The sequence below is a fragment of the Papio anubis genome, chromosome 10 (genome assembly GCF_008728515.1).
Source record: "Papio anubis isolate 15944 chromosome 10, Panubis1.0, whole genome shotgun sequence".
Classification (NCBI taxonomy): domain Eukaryota; kingdom Metazoa; phylum Chordata; class Mammalia; order Primates; family Cercopithecidae; genus Papio; species Papio anubis.
In genome coordinates, this window is record NC_044985.1 from 29,814,070 (window position 1) to 29,835,149 (window position 21,080).

Here is a 21,080-nt window from a genome sequence, read left to right on the forward strand (position 1 = left end):
TTCTGGCCACCAATGTAGAGTGCCTGATCTGGGCTCGGACCATTGAATGCGTTTCAGAGGAAATGACCACGGGGCGAGTAATAGCCCCCTGATACACATTCTGATCCTCTTTGAATGTATTGAGGGGAGAACATGCTCTGGGAATAATTCTCTCCGCATCTAATCTCTCACTTCAAGTTGGAGAAAAAGCAGTTGCTGGGAGTTGCAAACCATAGGATTTCTATTCAGGCCTGCTACTAACAAGCCACTTAACAAACATTTCAATTCCTGTGGTTTAAGCCTTTTCTTTGGTTATAAATGTTGTTTACATCCCCTGAATCTGCCAGGGTCCCCAGATGAAATACATGGCACACGCAGAATTTGATATTTCTGAAAAGGTTTCTTTATAGACAGGCTGTCCACAAAGTTTCAAGAAACAGGATGGAGTCCATAGGATCATTGTGGTACTACCCGGGCTGATAGTAACTAAAAACACTCATAAGAAAGAGGATCCTATGGTGTCAGCAACCTATCCTAATGACTATTTTTTTTTTTAACTTTTCTTTAATTTCTGGGATACATATGCTGAATGTACAGGTTTGTTACATAGGTATACATGTGTCATGGTGGTTTGCTGCACCTATCAACCCATCATCTAGGTTTTAAGCCCCACATGCATTAGGTATTTGTTTTAATACTCTCCCTCCCCTTTCCTCCTAACCCCCAATCGTCCCTGGTGTGTGATGTTCCCCTCCCTGTGTCCATGTGTTCTCGCTGTTCAACTCCCACTTTTGAGTGAGAACATGCAGTGTTAGGTTTTCTGTTCCTGTGTTAGTTTGCTGAGGATGATGGTTTCTAGCTTCATCCATGTCCCTACAAAGGACATGAACTCATACTTTTTTATGGCTGCATAGTATTCCATGGTGTATATGGGCCACATTTTCTTTCCGTCTATCATTGATGGGCCTAACAACTTTTGAATCTCAAGAATTTTCCACTTCAGTAAACTTTTCACATAGTAAAATGACCAATGAAAGCATTCCCGATGTCTCATATGTATTTTAGAAGTTAGCTTTCTAACCATTCAGGGTGGATGAATGGAAACTCAGAATTGGATGGCACTGCAAACATTCTGGTCAAAATGAAGACACCAGGCAACTATTTGCAATTCTTCTCTACCTGAACTATCTCACACTGGGTCCTAGAATATATTGTATAATACATTTTGTTCCTATTTGTTCTTTCAATTTATTTGATACCCTAGGCACAATACTTCAGATTAAACTTTATTGCTAATGAGTAAGTATAAGTTAACAAATAATATAAATTTTATACCTTTGAAAATTGTGGTAACAACTATTTGGTGTAAATGTAGAGGTCATTCTTATGTAGAATATCAAAATTAGAGTGCAATCATTATTGAGTTTCTTTTGCTCAAGAGGCTTAAAAGTGGGAACGGATACAAGAACATAATGAGTTATTTTCATTTTTTAAAAAAGATGGACATTTCTAATAGTAATAATTGACTAAAATTATTTTAAAATGCTTCTAATATATTTCAAACACTGCCAGACTCATTTTAACAGGAAACCTTGCAGAACAGCTGAAAATTCACTGGAGCTCACAAGCTTAATTTGCTTCCATTCTGCTGCCGATAACTACATTTCCAAAATTTCGGTGCTTAATTTTATCTGGGATTTTTTGCTTTCAGCTTCAAAAGAGCTGCAACACCAGTTTTTATGTGCAAAGCTTTTCAGAATACTTTGTTCACCAAGTCCTGATGGAAGCATAATATGTAAGGACATCGCCATGGGCTGCCTAGATAGGGGAACCAAGCAGCTAAATGATCTTTAAGATTCGGTCATCCCTAAAATTGCAGCACCCTCCTGACTATTTTTTTTCTTCTGCTTGGCCATCTGTCCAGTGTTTTCTAATTCTTTATGACAGTATAAACATAATCTCCAAAAGGAGTGAAGATAGGAAAATCAGGACCTTGAGTGACTGACGTTCATTCTGTTGAGGTTATGTGTGATGTATATAAAACACCACTCAGTGGTGGCTTTCCCAGCTCTAAGAAAATAAGTAGGTTCCTTTATCTCAGAATCATCTAAATCGGCGCTTCTCAGACTTTTACAAGAGTACAGGTCTCCAGGAGGTCTCGTGAAACTGCAGGTTCTGATTCAGTAGGTGTGAGGTCTGAGATTCTGCATTTCTGACCACCTCCCAGGTGATGCTGAAACTGCCAGCCCAAGGACCAGACTTTGGGCATAATGTATTCACTCTTCTACTCCTGCCTTTAGATCCAAATTTAAAGAGATCTTGGCTTTTCAAACTTGAAGCATGTCTCTGTACATTCTTCCACCTCCTGATTTCTAAAAATAATATTGGACTGAGCTGGAAGGGGTATTTTGGATTCCCAAAATTTGGATTAAATTAAGGTCAGGAAAACACTTTAAAAATGCAGTTCAGAACGTCCTAAATTCCAGATCACTTTCCAAACCATCCCATCTGAAGTTGAAGTAGGCTCTTGTCTGGGTCTGGGACAGTCTTTAATGTTCACCTCGCTTATCTCACTTACTAAATATACCTCCTTTCTATTATCTGCCAAACTGCTGCATTCCCTCATCTCTCAGTCTCTTCCTCTAGTTATGGATATTCCACAGAGGTGCCCTTTCACATATGCGGACACAATGGGGGAATTGTACATTAAATAGGAAAAAAGTCTTTATCATTCCCAGTAACAGGAAATCCCAGACCCAGGGCAATATGTATGTAATATCTGAATACACAATCAGACCCTTTGAATAGTATTACATTGTAGGAGCAACAAACACAGCAAAGAGACCACAAAAGCTGTCTTTTTCAGAGTATTCACAATGCAAATGAGCTACGATGAAGGAGAAAATCTGGTTAAAATAACCCACTGGCTGGGTATATATATCTCACCTTTTATCTTCAATTCCAGTGTTCCAATTTAATGGCTAGCACCTGTTGGAAAATAAAAATATAACGGTCAATGCTGTGGAATTAAATACACCGCCCCCCAAATTTATTAGAGGTTCCCCCCCACCATACTCACAAAAATCTGATACAGAGATTAAAATGCTTAGTGCCTAGTTTTCCTTTTAAACTGAGTCTAGAAATACAACTTGGGAAAGATTACTTCTGAAGTCTCTATATTGCTCTAAGAATTATTGAAGGTCTGCAAATGATCTCTGTTTTTTGGGTTATTTGGTTATTTACTAATGAAAATAGCATTGTAGTGCTTGTAGAAAATACTACCACCACCTACTGGCATATACTGTACATAAAATTGAATATGTTTCTAAATCATTTTGAACAGTGACAAATAAGGGCATAGGGAAAAGCATAATTATAGTCACTTTATTATAACTTTAATTTTAAATTTAGTCAAATAATTTCATTTGCTTTTTGACAATATAACGTTAACTTTTGCCACCTGAATGTGTAAACAGAAGCAAGAGCAAAAATAAGGCATAAGATATTTAGAAAGTAATAAGGTAGAGTTATACGCTTGAAATGACAAACGCCCTTGCTTTTCACTTGTTGCTGTGTTCCTTTTTGCTTTTATTGGAAATTTTATCAAAAAAGTCATTTATATATCTTGTCATGCAAAATTACATTCAATCAACAAAAGTATTTAAAGCAGAATATAAAGATATGTACAAATTCTCTACTATTTCACTAGTTATTTTGATAAAAGAAAACAGTAAGAGCAACACATGTATACCAGGTTTTTTGAAATTTTTATTTCATAGTTAACTCTCATTAGCTTGTAGGTTAGTATTAGATTATTTTCTCCTCTTCACAATTTTCCTTGGGAAAGAATTAAATCCTCATGTTATTTCCTCCATGGTTATTTTGAATTTTATCCTCAGACAATCTAGTCTTTGGTCCTATAAATTTCGTACCTCTAAAGGAACTATCTCTTGCATAGAATCTATTTTCTTGTTCAATAGTTTAATATTTTGCATCAATGAGCTAGATTCATGAAAAGGATATGGGATCGAAGGCAAGGTTTTTCTTCCCAAAACGCCACTGTGACACCCCTATTTGTTAGAGTTTCAACATGGATAACTTGTCACTTTAATGATAATTATAATGACATCTGTGTGTGTGTAAAATATATATAAAGAAAGATAGATTTAGTAGAACCTAAGGATAATATGTGTATACATTGTAATTATAGTCAAGAAACATTTTCTGGAGGGTGAACATGTTAAATTTTAAAGAAAGAAAAAAGTCCTCTAATATTTAATCGCAGTTATATATTGAAAGTACATTCAATGCATTATTCAGTGTATTCAAAGTATATTATATGTATATTATGTTTATTTTCTTTCATGGGTGTGAAAATATTTGTAGAACATAATGGTAACTTATTCCTCATTATCTTATTTAAATTATAATCAATTATCTGCTAGCTTAGTGATTGTTCAGTGCCCTTTAGAAGAAAATGTTATAGTTCCCCAAGATACTGTTTTGCATTACATTGATAATTAGGATTTATTGTGAAATATTAAACTACTGGCTTTGTTGAATTGTTTGACAGCCCAATTTCTTGCTTCTGTGCCTACTTTCACCTTTTGATATCTGACACTATTTCTCCTGCATTTATGTTATCAAGACATAGTCATTGAATCACTACAATGTGCCCAGCATCAGATTAGCACAACTGATTCAGTAGTGGATGTATAAGGCAGACGAGTTCCTCGACTTGTTGGAAATTAAAACAGATGACAGAGAAATGCAGTAAACAAGTAAAGTGCAACAAATGAAAGAACGCATTGGAATAAGTGAGGTAAGTGTAAGGGAGCAAGTAGGTAAGTATTGGAGCTGTGGCCAGGAAAGACCTCATCAGCAACATGATTATGTAGCTAAAAGAAAGATAGGAGTCCAATAATGCAAAATTTAGTTGTGTATGATTGACAGTAGTTACCTGTTTAACTCAGTCCACTAGATTAGCTATTGAAAGATATTAAAAATATTCCTTTTTTCTATTGTTTGCAACAGACTTATGATGAATCTAATATATTTTGAAAATTTATTTTAATAAGAACTGAGTGAGTATTATCACCTAAAACTGAAAGACAGTGTTGTGGGCTGAATTGTGACCCTCCACAATTCAGATGCTAAAGCTTTAATCCCCAGCACCTTAGCATGGGACTGTATTTGGAGACAGTGTCTTTAAATAGATAATTAAGGTAAAATGAGATCATATGGGTAGGCCTTAGTCCAATATAATTGGTGTCCTAATATGAAGAGATTAGGACACAGACACACACAGAGGGAAGGCCATGTGAGGACACTGGAGGCAATGGCCATCTCTACAAGGTGGAGCGAGGCATTAGAAGAAAGCAACCCTGAGGACACCCTTGATCTTGAACATCTAGCTCCCATTTGTAAGAACGTAAATTTCTGTGGTTTGAGCCACCCAGTCTATGGCCCCATGTTACCATCTAGCAAATGAATGCAGGTAAAATTTGCAAAGCACTGATGATGCAATAAAAGTCAAAAGGGCGTAATGTCTGTGTGATAAGAATGAAGTAAAGAAATTCAAAGAGAAAAAAATAGGTGACATAGCAAACAAATTAAGAACAGTGAGTTTTGGTGGAAGAGCAAAGTGAATGAAAAATAATAGGGACACTGAATTTTACTAACCAGACTGGCATTATATGAGAGAAGATCTTGATTGTCAAGAAAAGAAAATACTTTTAAATATTATTCTGAAAGTAAGGAAACCTATTATTTCCCCCACAAATAAACCAAACACAGGTATCTAACATATAAAATAGATAAAAGCAGAGTATTGTGTAAGGAAGGGCACAGAACCTTGCTCCTCTAAATTTATCTTGGCTTTGACATAGCACCTCCAAGGAGTCTCATGGATCTGCATCATATTTTGAAAATCACTGGAATAAAGAGTTGAAGTTTATTAGTATTCATGGTGAGTCATTATAGTAATTTGTGGTAGGTTCGTAGTAGGGTCCCCAATTTCTTGTTCCCATCCTATCCTGGAAAGGGATCATACACTTTCATTCACAATTAGGTAATTTCCTATACCTTGTTAGTATGAGAAGTATAATCCAAACACAGCATTGTTAGTTCTGACCACATGATATAGTTTGGCCAATGTAACCTGAGCAGAGGTAATATGCACCACATCTGAGCAGAATCTTTAAGAGATAGCACCCAGTTCTCCCAGCTCTTCTGTCCTTTTTTCTCTTCCATAAGAATATTATGTCACAAATGGTGGCCAGTCCTTTATCATGTGTCTGACACATAACACACGAAACGACCATTACATGTGAAGTGAGCAAGTAATACATGTCAATGAAAAGTCAGATATTGGTTAAAATCCACTGTAATTTTTGAACTGTTTACTACCGCATCACAGCTGACTAATACAGTGTTTATTAGGAAAAGTAAATAAATCAAACAAGTCAAGAAAAAGGGAATATCTTTGCTCCAAACTATATTTAGTAGGTTGTAGGTTGGCCTACAATGAGAAAAATATGAAGTTGATTAATAATGAACATTTAGATATAGAAATACATTACACTTATGATAGAGTTGTCTATCACTTTCTACTCTCTCCAGCTTTTTTCAAGTAATCTTATCTCCACTATAAAATCTGCTGAGTTGGGTCTGCTCAACCATGGCACCATTGCTTCAGAAAAGATGGACGGATTTTGAATCTGTGACTTTTAGGGGGTAGATTTAGGCTGGACAGAAACTTACGCTGTGTGACCTAGTTCAACTACATTTTTCTTTTTGGGAATTTTAACTAAGATACCTAGAGAGAATTTTGTATAATGATTAGCTAAAAAGTCATACTCACTCAATTTTACAGCAAAGCATTTTGGAGTCTTATGAATAATATTATGGTAATAGAGAGCAGATACCAGTTAAGAGAGAACAAGAAATAGAAAACCTGAAAGAAACAATGACTTATCCTCACCCATTGCCTTAGATACTGCCCCAAGTGAGACCTAATTTTCCTTCCCACCACATTTTCTACTTGAGCAAATTTGAGAAGGCTTCCTTTCCTTGTGTCCAAAGCAAAAAACGTTATTTTTTCAGAACATCCAAACAAATGTAGTGATTGCCTAACAAGGGTGTCCAATCTTTTGGTTTCCCTGGGTCACCTTAGAAGAAGAATTGTCTTGGGCCACATATAAAATACACGAACACTAGCAATAACTGATGAGCTAAAATTAAAAACATCACAGAAAACTCATAATGTTTCGAGAAAGTTTATGAATCTGTGTTCGGCTACACTCAAAGCTCTCCCAGGCCACATGCCGCCTGTGAGGTGTGACTTAGACAAACTTAGCCCTAGTGGCTATATTGAAAAATAAAAAATAAAAAAATACAGATGGCTTTGGACACTTAGAATCAATGTGTCAAACTGGTTGGTATATGCAGTAATGAAAGGTAAACATTAAAGATTTCTTTGAGGTTCCATATTTTGATGGTAATAATACAGGAGAACAATTGGGACAGAGATGCAAAAGACAATAAGGTACACTTCTGGACACGCTTAATGTGAGAGGCTGGGATATTTGGTTGGAGAAGTCTACCAAACAGTTATAAAGAAAGGATGTCTATGCCAAAAAAATGAATAAGCAATGAACACTCATTTGCCACAGTATGTGAAGTACTACCTGAAATACTTAATGGGATCACAAAATTTACTTTTTTGAATGTTTCGCATTTGTAGCTTGGATTGTTTGTGCAAAAAGTGTATTCCTTTGCCAGAATTATGGCTTATTTTTTTTTTATTTTATGAGTTTATGAGAAGGGCTAATGAATGATTGAAAAACACATTGAACTATATTTAAAATCTGGTCTTTCTAAAGATTTTCATTGATTTCTTGTTTAATCAATAGTCTCCAAAAGTTGGCATGGCAAAAGGAAAACTTTGTGAATTAATTTTCACAACTCTACAGTGTTCAAAACAGAATAACTAGAAACTTTCAAAGCTGCAATAAATCAGATGAATACTCCTAGAACCAGGTAAAGGAATTAAAGCAAATTGAAGTGAAAGAGTTGGAGAACAGGAAACTCATGAAACCTCATTCATTTCCTGGGCCACAGATACGACTCTAATCATTTTGGTAGCCAACACAGAAAAAAAGAAATGTAATCAGTATTGATTGAGTAAATATAACTGTGTCCCCCAGGCAGAGAAATTTTTTCTCCGGACTCTTAAATAGCGATGACTGTATGATATGGAGTTGATAGCAAAAACAGCTCCAAGTTTTATAGCAACATTTTAAAGATTTCCTCCAGATAAGAGAATAGTATATCTACAAAAGTACAACTAGTTGGAAACCAATTTAATGTTTTGAAGCACATAGCTTTCCAAAGAACAAGCTTAACACCAACATAAATTTCAGAACATCAAAAGAGTATCCTTATATTCAAGATTGTTCTTGACAAGTTCAAGTGTGATGCATGCTACGTGTTAATAAGTACAGTACAGAGGCATACTCTTCTTTTATTTTTTGAGACAGAGTCTCCTTTTGTTGCCCTGTCTGGAGCACGGTGGCATGAACATGGCTCACTGCAGCCTCTGCCTCCTAGGTTCAAGCAATCCTCCTGCCTCAGCCGCCCAATTAGCTGGGACTACAGGTCTACACCACCACGCCCCACTTTTTCTGTATTTTTTGTGGAGACGGGATTTTTCCACATTGCCCAGGCTGGTCTTGAACTCCTGAGCTCAGATGGTCCACCCACCTTGGCCTCCCAAAGCGCTGGGATTACAGGCATGAGTCACTGTACCCAGCAACATACTCTTTCAAAACAAACCTGGTGGGGCTAGAGAACCACATGCTCCTAAAGCCATTCTGCTGTGTGGGATACAAGATAGACATTTTAGGAATATTTTCTTCTTAAAAAATAAATTTGAAAGAATGGATGCTAGATGTTTTAAATGTCTAGATTAAAAAGCAACCATGACAGCATGGAAAATGGTTAAAGCATCCATGGTCCACATGACCATCGAGTCTAAATAAAGTCGTCAGAGAATGTCTAACTTGGAGGGGTACAACTTTCTGTTATATTCTCAACTAGTTGTAGATGAGAACCTACAATATTAAATGAGTGAGATACTTTTCAGGTTTATTAACTGAATGTTGGGGAATGTCAACCAAAAATAATGGCTTAGGCTTTGGAATAGTTCATCTGTAGATCTTTTTGCCAGCCATAATTAGATAGCAGGGTTGGTTGATACAGCCATTTAAGAAATACATTCATTTGTTAAAATGGATTCAAGCTAAAGTCATTTCAGATTGTCCCCTTTAAGCATTCTACACAGGAACGTATCACAGCTTTGTCTTCATAATAATCATTAAACTCAGTTCAAATACTAGTCATGGGAATTGTTATTTGACATTTATTTATTTTGCAATTCATCTCAAACTCATTTTACTAGGGGAAAAATGCACTAAGGAAGTCAATCTGCTGTCTCAGCACTTATTTGTTTACAGAAAATTTCAGTGTAGGTGACCCTGTTCTGGTCGGAAACTTTATGATTAGAGCTCTTTCTGCCTCAGTGAAGAGCACATGTACTTTTCGTTTTTCTTTTCAGCTATTACCAGACTTTTAAGGGAAACAAGGCAACAGGCATTTATTAAAGGGCCAGTTAAGGGACACACTTGGATTTTTTAAATATCTAATAATTTTAAGGTAGAAACTGATTTCTATCAGATTATTTGTCACTTTATATGCTAGCATGGCATGTTTCTTCAAAATAAAACAATCAAAGTTTGGGAAATTATAGGTAGAGCTGAACTATATACAAAATAATGATCACCCTTACATTAATAATAAATATAAAATGCATTAATTTTTGTCTGTATATTCAAAATAATATTAATGCTCTTGGATATGTTTTAATATTTCTTTTTATCTTTTTTCTTTTTTAAATATGTAAAATATAATCCTACATATCCGAATACATGCATATGTATTCTCTTAGAAGAAAACAAGATTTTCTCACTATTTTGACATCTCCAAAATTGCGTTGTTCTCTCTTTGTAACTGCTTTCCATCAATTTATTGTACCTTTATCCTTATGCAATCAAAGATAGGATATTGGAAAGAGGGATTAGCAAAGACTACCTTCTTTTTGAGGTAAAACTCTACCGATAATTCAGTTTATTTTGCTTAATTTCCAGGCTGTCTATAAAATAGCTTTTTCACAAGTATATATTTTATTTTGCCACATGGTTTTACCAAGAATTAATAATTTTAATACTTTCATGATGATTTCTGATGATTTGGGCCCACTTCAAAAGCCAAAATGAAGTTAAAATTAAAAAATAAATAGAAAAGTACTGATGGCCTATGAGGTCATTAGAGTGTGAACACATAAACTACAGATACGTACATTCTAGAGACGCTAAAGAATTAAGAGAAAGTTAAAATTAGCCAATTCATTTGAAACATAGAAACAGAGTAACTAACTCCCAAAAATCTAATTTGATTTTCTTCTAACTTTTTACCCTTCAAGTATTTTTGTCTAGTTTAAGAAGGCATTGAAACTGCTAGTCTAAACCTGCAAGATTAGAGATAGGACTCACACCGAGGTAGATTGTCCAGAACTGGTTTAGAGAAGTTTTTGTTTGATTTCCACGTTTTCTTATTTTAAATTAGAACATGATGCCACCAATTAAAAATTAAGGTAATTTATATTGAAAAGAAAATCTATATTTTTGGACATTTCTTTCTTTCTTTTTTTTTTTTTTTTTTGAGATGGAGTCTCGCTCTGTCGCCCAGGCTGTAGTGCAGTGGTCGGATCTCGGCTCACCTCAAGCTCCGCCTCCCGGGTTCACGCCATTCTCCTGCCTCAGCCTCCCGAGTAGCTGGGACTGCAGGCGCCCGCCACCACGCCCGGCTAGTTTTTTGTATTTTTTAGTAGAGATGGGGTTTCACCGTGTTAGCCAGGATGGTCTCGATCTCCTGACCTCGTAATCCACCCGTCTCGGCCTCCCAAAGTGCTGGGATTACAGGCTTGAGGCACCGCGCCCGGCTGGACATTTCTTGAGAAGTCAGAACTAGCTCTAAACATGGACCAAAGCAGCCATTTGCTAGGGCTGTGCACTGGCGGCTTATATTACCTGGGCACTTCTCCCCAGGTTGTCCAAGTTCCATTTCCAGTATTTACCATATAATACCTATCTCCCACAAGATTTTACCTTCTGTCTCCCAGGCTAGCCTGAGACCCAAATGATTCTTATTTCTTCTGGCAAAATATAGAATCACAGCATTTTCTTATTTTATTCCTGGCAACTTCCCCACCCACTCCCTAATGATAGTAATGTAATGTGGAAAGTAAAACAAGCAGAAATGTTAAATAATCCATTATGAGATAAACTGGCCACAACCTCTCCCACTCACTTGGAGCACATATCCGTAGAGCACATCTCTATGCGTGAGAACTCAGCTTGAAATGAAATCAATGAAAAGACCAACTATTTTTATGTCTTTCTTAACCCGGGTTTACGTGATCTTTAAAAGATCTACTTTTCTGAATGGCAACAGCATTGCAGTTTGTGCAAACCTTCAGGCTACACTACAGATGGTGCCATTTAGCAATGACCAAATTGCCAGTTACAACCCTCTAAAAAATGCAGAGTTTATCATAGAAGCTCTGACAGTCGCCGGAATATCATGTCTCTTTTGGGCATTGTTTTAACAAATGCATTTGAAAGAAAAACGTTCTCAGTTAACTACAGTTCCCAGAATACCTTGTAGAACATTCTATCTCTATTGATGATAAACTGGCATAGCCACTGTGCTTCCTCTGGCAGAACTCAGGGGAAAGCAAGCAACTGCATTATATCATGTGACAAACTTTATGGAAAACACTAGTGTGCAGTTTTATCAGTATTTGCATTCTCTCAGTACAAGATAGATCTGAAATCTATTTTTATCCAACAGTTCTTATTAAACCAAGAAGATTGCCTGTTACTATATGTAGTTGTTTCAAGCAGTAGTGCCTGATGATACTTTTTGTAAACAATTGAGAATAAATCCAAACAAGCTAAAAAATGTTTATTGCAAAATACTGTAGTTCAAGAAAAATTACATCTGCACGGAGTGCATATTTTAGATGAAATTTATGGTACAGTTTCTCTTCATTAACCACATCTCAGAGAATTTTCAAAGCATCAACTTGCATATTATTAACATGTACTTAAAATAACAATGTGGAAAGCTTCAAGATTAAAATAAAAGGTTAAATGTAAAATGTAAGGTGCCTTCAGTGTGTTTGTATACATGTAATTTGCTTTTTAATTAAAGTGAACTAGACCTTACCTAGACCAGAGAGATTAATAAGTATCTCATTCTAGTATAACTATTCTCCTTAATAAAAGCAGATGGAATTCATTTTCCGAAGTAAAAACATTAGTATTAACTATCATTGCTTCTTTTATATGGTTAAACACATATAATTACTCTACCACATTTTTCATGGAAAGGAACAGTGACAAAAAGGCAATTATAGCATTTGAACTCAATAGAATTTTTTCTATTACTCTATGTTATGGATATATATTTTGTGGGGTGTTTGATTGGTTTTGTTTACTTTTTTCCACTTGTATGCATTCCCTATTATTTTACAGCTTAAAATTCTTAAAGAACAATCTGTGTCATCAGCTGTATCTACAATGCATGTAGTATTTTAACCCATTTGAAAAGCTAAATATAGCCCATGGTGGCTCACACCTGTAATCCCAGTAATTTGAGAGACCAAGGCAGGAAGATTACTTGAGGCCAGGAGTTTGAGACCCAGCTGACCAACAAAGCCAGATTAAAAATTAAAAACAAAATTAGTTGGATGTGATGGCACATGCCTGTGGCCCCAGATAATTAGGAGACTGAGGTGGGAGGGTCTCTTGAGCCAGGGAAGTTGAGGCTGCAGCACTCTATGATTGAACCACTGCACTCTAGCCTGGGTGATAGAGCAAGATCCTGTAGCCCCAGAAAAAGTGAAATAAGGAAACTATTCATAAAGTAATCTCTGCAAATTCCTGTAATTTATTATCCAAGTGTTCTTTTTTGTCAGTTATACCTAGATCCTTGAGGGTATTCCTTCAAAGTCAGTAGGAGATGGATTCTGATATATTATTTCCTGTATGTACAATTTCCATGTATGGTATCATGGAATGACCATGATTCATGAGATTGACAGAACTGAATTTTAATCTGACTATTATCTCCTAAACTGTATGATGTTGGACAAATCAGTTAATCTGTCTGAACTTCAGTTGTTTCATTTGGAAAAAGCTAAAAATATATGCTTCATAGAATCGAGAGGGTGATATGGTTTGGATCTGTGTTCCCACCAAATCTCATGTCAAATTGTAATCCTCAGTGTTGGAAGTGGGGCCTGGTGAGGGGATGGTATCATGGGGGTGGATTTCTCATAAGTGGTTTAGCAGCATCTGCTTGTTGCTGTTCTTGTAATAGTGAGTGAGTTCTCATGAGATCTGGTCATTTAAAAGTCCGTGACATCTTCCTAGCACAGCTCTCTCTTCTCCTGCCATGTAAGACATTCCTGCTTTCTCTTCACCTTCCACCACGATTGTAAGTTTCCTGAGGCTCCCTAGAAGCAGAAGCCACTATGCTTCCTGTACAGCCTGCAGAACCATGAGCTAATTAAACCTCTTTTTTTAATATATTACCAAGTCTCAGGTATTTCTTTATAGCAGTGCAAGAACGGACTGATATGGAGAGTTAAAGAGATAATTACAGTTCCGGAATATAGTAAGCCCTTTAAAAAGGCAAAAACAATTACCATTATTTACTCTTCAAATGTAAAGTAATACCTGAAGGTGGTCCAAGTCATCCTGGGTTTGTATAAAATGCTGTTTGTTTGTTTTTAATAATAAAGTCAAAATCCTTCACTTTTTAACTGCTAACCACCATTATTTACAAACTTCCCATGCTTCCATGCTGGCTTTCTTTCTAACTAAGCCTTCCATCAGTGGTGTACCTAACCCTGCCCTGCATGTTCTCCAGGCTCCCCTAGTTTGCACGTGCTTCTGAATTTTGTCACTCTAATGAATTCCCAGTCATCTTTCAATGATATCTCTTCAGATGCAACAAGATAGAAATAATCACCCAGAGCTTCTCTATTACAGCAGCATCAAAATCTTCTCCATGCATCTGTTGATATTGCTTCTTGGACTATAAGTTATTTGAGCTATATCTTTACCTTTCTCCAGCACTGATACAATATCTTCAGGATGCCAGAAGAGAAGGAACAACATTATTTGAAAAATACACCCTATGAAAAAGAAAGGAGAGTTCTAATATCTAAATGGGAGGTAATAAAACAGTGTCAAAAGTTAGTAGTCCAATTTTTAAGAAGGAGGAGTTGCAGTTTGTGCTAATGTTCTTCAATCCTTTGTTTTCAGGTTGGAACTCTCAAATTCATTTGCTGGTTCACTCTGCCCGTGTTCTACAAAAGCCCTAGTTTCAGTCTGTGCTGTGGCTCAGCTTCCTCTCCTCATCATAGAATGTTGGCTTCGTATAATCGTCCCCTAATCTGCCCAGCCTCAGGTAATTTAGGCAGTGAAAAAATGCAATTCCAGTGATCTAGACATTTAAAAGTAATTATTAGAATAGTAAAATGTCACTGCAGATAACAAAACATCATTTGATAGTCAATATTTTTCTTCTTAATTATTTCTCTAAAACATGTATTTTATTTGTTTCAACAGTTCTGAAATGTTTGCTAATGTTGCTTACCATTTTTTTTTTTTTCTTTTTGCCAATACTTACTCATTCAATTCCATTTGATCTGGACAATTCGGCGGACACAAAAGCTAAAAACACTGCAGAAAATCAGTCTCCATGTGCTCATCAGAGATTTTGGTGACTGAATCTTATTTTGGGTGGTGGAAGATGAAGTTATAAATCAGGATGTTTTTAAAATAGCTAAACTCTACGTAATGCTTCTATGATTTCCAAGTGAAAAATAAACTCAAAGGAAATTTGAAATGTAAAAGTCTGTAAATCTTTGTGAATGTTATGAATTTTGTACCATATTCATGTATTCCTATGCAAAAAAATGAATTATTTAAAATAAATTAAACGGAAGAGTCTTGTAATAATAGATTTGAACTCAGATGAATGCAGTCTTTAATACTTTACTTTTCTGTCTTCTCATTATGATTTATTCACAGGCAAACTAGAGAAATCTCATTGATCTTCTCTTTAAATAAGATAATCTGATGTATTTATTAATGTATTTTTATTTGAGTAGTTCACATGTAACAGGAACCCAAGTGCTCTTAACCCTTTTACTCTCCTACGGCACAGAGCTCTTAGGCTTCAGACCAGCATTGTTCTCCCTCAGTGGAATTAGAGAGAACCATACAATTTGCTTTTTGGTTTTATTATATGTGCCACAAAAACTCAGAAAACAAAAATTCCCAATTGTTTCATTTGCTAGCTAGAGTTCAAATCTTTACTACCCCCAAAATTCCAGCATTGAAGTTAGAGCAGGCCACCCCCAGGGAATACCACAGCAACTTCATTTTAAAAATACGTTTGATTTTATTTTCCTAATCTTCTTGCAGCCTTTCTTTCTTTTCCTTTTCTCCCCTATTCCACTGCTGCGTGCTTTAATTTTGCTTTCAGTCGGTAGTTTAAAAACTTTAGCTTCTAATAACTGGAAAAAATGGTTATTTAAAGATAACTGCAACTTGCTTAACATGCCAGGCTATCATATGCTCAGTGCTTTGAAGCTGCAAATTAATGACGAGCAGGAACAGTGACTATCTTTCAGAAGAAACTGACCTCTTTCTAATGGCACATCGCTAATGTCATCTGTCTACTGCATCTCATTATGTGAATTTCACGGAGTTAAAAAAAAAAAAAAGTATCTTAAGGCTGTACACAAATAAAAAGGACCTTCTAGTATTAAGCACTTTGAAAATTTTTGATCTCTCAAAACACCTTCCTTAGATACTGCTTCCCCCTTTTGTGCATGGCATGCTGCTTATGTCATCTATTCTCTGTGACTAATTATGTTAATTTTGTGCCATAAAAGTAACTGAAGGCTGTTAAGGAATAAAAGCTTTTGAGTGGCCTTATTTCATAAACACCCCTTTTGAACAAGGCACATTTAGTCATATTTGCAGTAACAGAAAGAGTCTTGTGCTAAAAATACAACAAAGGCTCTTGAATATGGCCATTTATTCCCACTTTATTAGGTAATTTATGAAAAAGTATGAAGGGAAGCCTTTTTGTTACTATAATTTGCATAAAGCTGGTGCCCCATTAATGAGATAACTTCCTGCCTTTTGTGTATCACCAGCTGGAAATAGAAATGGAGGAACTTTTCTGTAGCCCAATTACTTAACCTGCTGAGTTCAGAGTTGGAAAGTAAACAGGATTCCTATTTGCCAAAGAACTTTATTTTGGTTCCTCTAATCTGATTTTTTAAAATAAAAATAATTAGAGGAAAGATGAAAGCCAAATTTTAAAACAAATGAAATTTCAGCAAGGCTTAATGTTAGAAAACGTATCTACTTCTGGAGAATATTACTTGTTTAATACTCATATTTTCATCATTAGAGGACAATTCTGATCTACTTTTGCTTTCATTGATTGGATCAAATACCATTTGATTATCCATTTGAATATATGGAACTATAAGTATGACAAAAGAAAAAAATTGTGAATAAATTCTAGACAACTTTTTGTGGGGGAAAGGGAGCAAATACTTACGATCTGCAGTCCTTCAATGAAAGATATTTTAAAATTTCATAATCATCATAATTGTACACTACTGAAAAATGCCTTGGTGATACAATAAATAACATGATAGCTATTTATTAAGGCCCCAAATACACCCAAAATGATACATAATTTTGCCATGTGGGGTAGATATTCAATATATACAGTAAACACATAGAAGAATAAAATGGGGGCAAAAGAAAAGGGATGATTTTGAAGTTATAACTTGTTTGTACACATGCTCACATACACACACACGCACGCACACACACAATATTAGAAAGGCTTTGCTGAATTTCTTCAGAGTCTATGTAAAGGAAAATTTTGTTTATTGATATGTAATTATATTATTTACTTATTTAAAAACTATAGTTCAGTCAAATTATGCCATTATACTTTTTCTCCCTACATTCCCTAAACCCACACTGGAAATGTGGTTTCAGATGACACAGTGTAAAGGCTGATAAGTGGAAAATAACACAAGAGTAAGGACAGAGGGGCAAAGCCATTGTCTTTGACTAGAATTCACAAATAAATTAGAAAAGTCGATGGTCAGTCTCGTGGTTTCATCCTTAAAAAGAAGGCATTGAACAATTTGAGATTGTATTAAGAAATTATCTTACCATCAGGCAGAAATTCTGGTTTTCTGTACACCCCTTATAACATCTTGGGTATATTGTGTTTACTGAAGTAATAGAAATAGTTGCAAAGCCTAGGGCTTTGAAAACTATCACCATTCAAGAATGTAGTTGCATTTTGTCAGCCACTGAGCTCACAGAGGCTAATTTTTAGAGTTAAGCATGAGCATGTTTACATTCTACTTATATATTTCTTCTGTAGGTCATCTAGAGTTTGATGCAAAGCCTGGCTTTCACTGTGTGGCATTTCCTTCATTCTTTAGGAGCCTGCTTGTGGCTTACACCCTTGAATGGAAATTTATTAGGCATACTGTACTCATTCCTTCGCTTACATCAGGCCAGCATTTCCTAAACATAATAATCCACAAGATGGTTTTTCCATGATATGTCTACCTTCTATACCTTCTTAAACACCAAAGAATTCAACGTGAGAAATGCTGTTCTAGGAAAGTAACTTTCATGTCTGAAGTGATCTATTGGGGAATTCTTTCTTTTCAGTTTGTTTTATGTTCTACATTGTTTGATTTAAGAGAATTAGTAAGGATGGAAAATAAGTTCCACTCTTCAGTCAATAGAGTTTTGTTTTGTTTTGTTTTTTCCAACATAGAATTAAGGTAAAGAGCATAAATAGTGCTCTGGCTGTGGAAAACACCTCAAAATTGTCAGACCTCTGAGCCCAAGCCAAGCCATTGCATCCCCTGTGACTTGCACGCATACGCCAAGATGGCCTGAAGTAACTGAAGAATAACAAAAGAAGTGAAAATGCCCTGCCCCCGCCTTAACTGATGACATTCCACCACAAAAGAAGTGAAAATGGCCGGTCCTTGCCTTAAGTGATGACATTTCCTTGTGAAAGTCCTTTTCCTGGTTCATCCTGGCTCAAAAATCTCCCCCACTGAGCACCTTGTGACCCCCACTCCTGCCCACCAGAGAACAAACCCCCTTTGACTGTAATTTTCCTTTATCTACTCAAATCCTATAAAACAGCCCCACCCTTATCTTCCTTCGCTGACTCTCTTTTCGGACTCAGCCCGCCTGCACCCAGGTGATTAAAAAGCTTTATTGCTCACACAAAGCCTGTTTGGTGGTCTCTTCACACGGATGCGCATGACAAAAATCCCAAGCAGTAGTATCCAAGAAGTTACTAAGAAATCAGTTGGTCCGAGTAGGCACTTCCTATTCTGCTTTCTTCTATTATCTGCAGTGACATACATTCCACTTGCAGAAGGAAATGCACTCCACAAATTAGTCATAGTTTCCAATTTGTTTTCAACTGGACTTGTGACAAAATCTGTAATTTAAATTTTCATGATGGTTAGTCATTTGAACCCCCGGAACATAAATGAAAAAAATAAAATAAAATAGTGTAATGAGTAATCCTCTAATGAAAAAAAAAAAAAAACCTACACCAAACTTAATTAAACTCAGTGGAGAAAGTAGCCAGAATGACAAAGCAAACATATATTATTTTTATTTCATTTTTTTGAATCCCTAATATTTTGTATTTTAGTTACCCTATTAAAAAATTCTATGTTCCAACTCTACCCTTCTATATTTTGACTCAAACTTCTCCAACATAGACCTGAAATTTAGTTGATCTTACAATCTGTGACAGTTCAAATGAAGAATTTAAGTAAGTTCTATATTAGTTAAGTGATATATAAAATTGAGTGTTAGAATATTAATTAAGCAATAATTTGAGAACGTATTACATGGGCATATGTTATTATCATCTTATAGGGTGAAGATGTTATAAATATAAAAAGAGTTCTCTCTCCCCTTGCCACTTCTTTAAAATTTATACAAACTTTCTCAAAATAGCTCATAAAAGGAAATCCCCACTCAGTATAAAGTTAACATACTGTTAAAACTATGTAAAAGTATCTGGAAGCTATAGAGGAAAGTTTGAATCAACAAATATTTTCGACATTCCTACTGGTAACTCCAAGGCCTTTTTTTTTCTCTCTGTTCTTTTTCCCCCTCCTTGTCTGTTACAAGTTATGATGTGTGGATGAAGGCTTTTTCCCATGCAGTAATGACTGTATACTGAGATTTCAAGGGGCTGTTCATGACAATCCCATTTTCTGTGTAATTTCATGGTTGTCTTCTTGAATGAAGATATTGGCTGCTCTGAAGCAGGGGTCAGCCGCTCCTGCTCCCTTTCAGTATTGTTCCGGAGTATGTTTCCTTTCAGCTGATGAAAAGTAATTCATCATTTACACCCCTGAATTCTGCCAGCATTTTTTGAACAACTTTTCTTTCCCTGTGGTACCTTAGGCCCATGAAAGAGATAAATAGGTTCAATACAACACGAGGCCCCAGATCCTGGGAGCAGGTTAGGCCTCTGAGGCCCCGAGCTGCCCCTTTCTCATGATAGAGTTTGTCACCTTTCTACCTCCAGAAGTCAAATCCTGTCGACTCAGCCATCTTTCAGGCTCTCTGAAGTGGCTTTGGCACCCACTGGGGCATGTGAGCTTAAAATTGATTTTTTTTAAGATCTGTCAAGTTCCCTTAAGGGACGGAGTTGACAGCCAGCAGGCCTCAACTATCACAAAGCATCCAATGTGTAAAAGACACCTAAGGAACTTCCTTTGAGGGGCCAAAGGGCTTCAGACTTTGTGACACATTGAGAGGGTGCTGTTGCTAAGAAACTGGCTTTTGGCAATAGGATTTTTTTCTGCAACTCTGCCACTTTGGGAAGTACTTTAAACTACCTCTCTTCTTATAGCAAAAGACAACATTGCCTATTATAAAAACAAGATGCCCCCAAAAAAGATGTTAAATGGACTCATTACATGGTTCTTCAGACTCCAAACGCCTATTACTTAGGCATTTTAGAAATTAGTTAACTCTAGTATTTGTACCCGCTTTCAGAAGAATAAAACATTAGGCAATCTAACTTAATCAAAATAAAAGCTAATTTTTTTTTTTTTCTAAAAGCAAGGATATTAAGTGTTTAGGAGTTGGGATGCTGTATAAATTAATGCAGAGATAGATTGTTCTATCTCAACTTAGAGTAAATAGTGACTGGCTTAACACACCAGCAGTAGTATTGCCCAGGCTACAGCTTACCTTTGGTTTGTTGCGAAATAATGCTGGAGCAGGTATGGCCATTTGTGCCTGCCCAAGGTCTACTGGATCAAGAAATTGTTTAATTCAGCCTTTCATTTAGCCATCACCTTTAATTTTATATGTTCTCTTGGCAGTCAAAATGATAGGAGCAGGGTCCTCCTATATCGTTTTAAAGGCTAATGAAATATTCTATTCTTTTTGTTATTGATTTTAAACCGCTTCAATATAGCAAGTAATTTTTTTTTTTTTTTTTTTTGGCTGTTGTTGCAAATAAAGAAGAAAACAACTTAGCCTCTTTTAGCGACCACGGCATAACTATGCTCTCCAGCAAAACTGTTCGTGCAGAGCAAGCACAGCATCCTTTGGAAGATTAGCGATTCCTCAAAAGAAGTCAGAAGACAGATTTTCACATTCAATTCCAACCTGTGTGGTTTGAAGGCCGTGAAACTTTCAACAACAATATAAATACTGCATGTGTCTCTCTCTCCCGAGGCTGGATTTTACCGACTGTTATGTGAAAGGCCAATTGTATAAGCAGGTGTAGGTCTGAGTTGAAAGGATTTGATGGCATTAATCTCCCTTTAAGAGGTCTTGTTTTCATGGGCTGTT

At 36.1% G+C, this 21,080-nt stretch overlaps 1 long non-coding RNA gene across 1 annotated transcript; it reads left to right on the forward strand.

The window, feature by feature from the left end:
* The first annotated feature begins 12,943 nt into the window (after positions 1-12,943).
* LOC103876221 lies at positions 12,944-18,144 on the forward strand. The gene is made up of 3 exons (XR_635368.4): positions 12,944-14,342; positions 14,433-14,577; positions 14,844-18,144. It is a non-coding gene; the product is annotated as an uncharacterized LOC103876221 (long non-coding RNA).
* Positions 18,145-21,080: the final 2,936 nt, after the last annotated feature.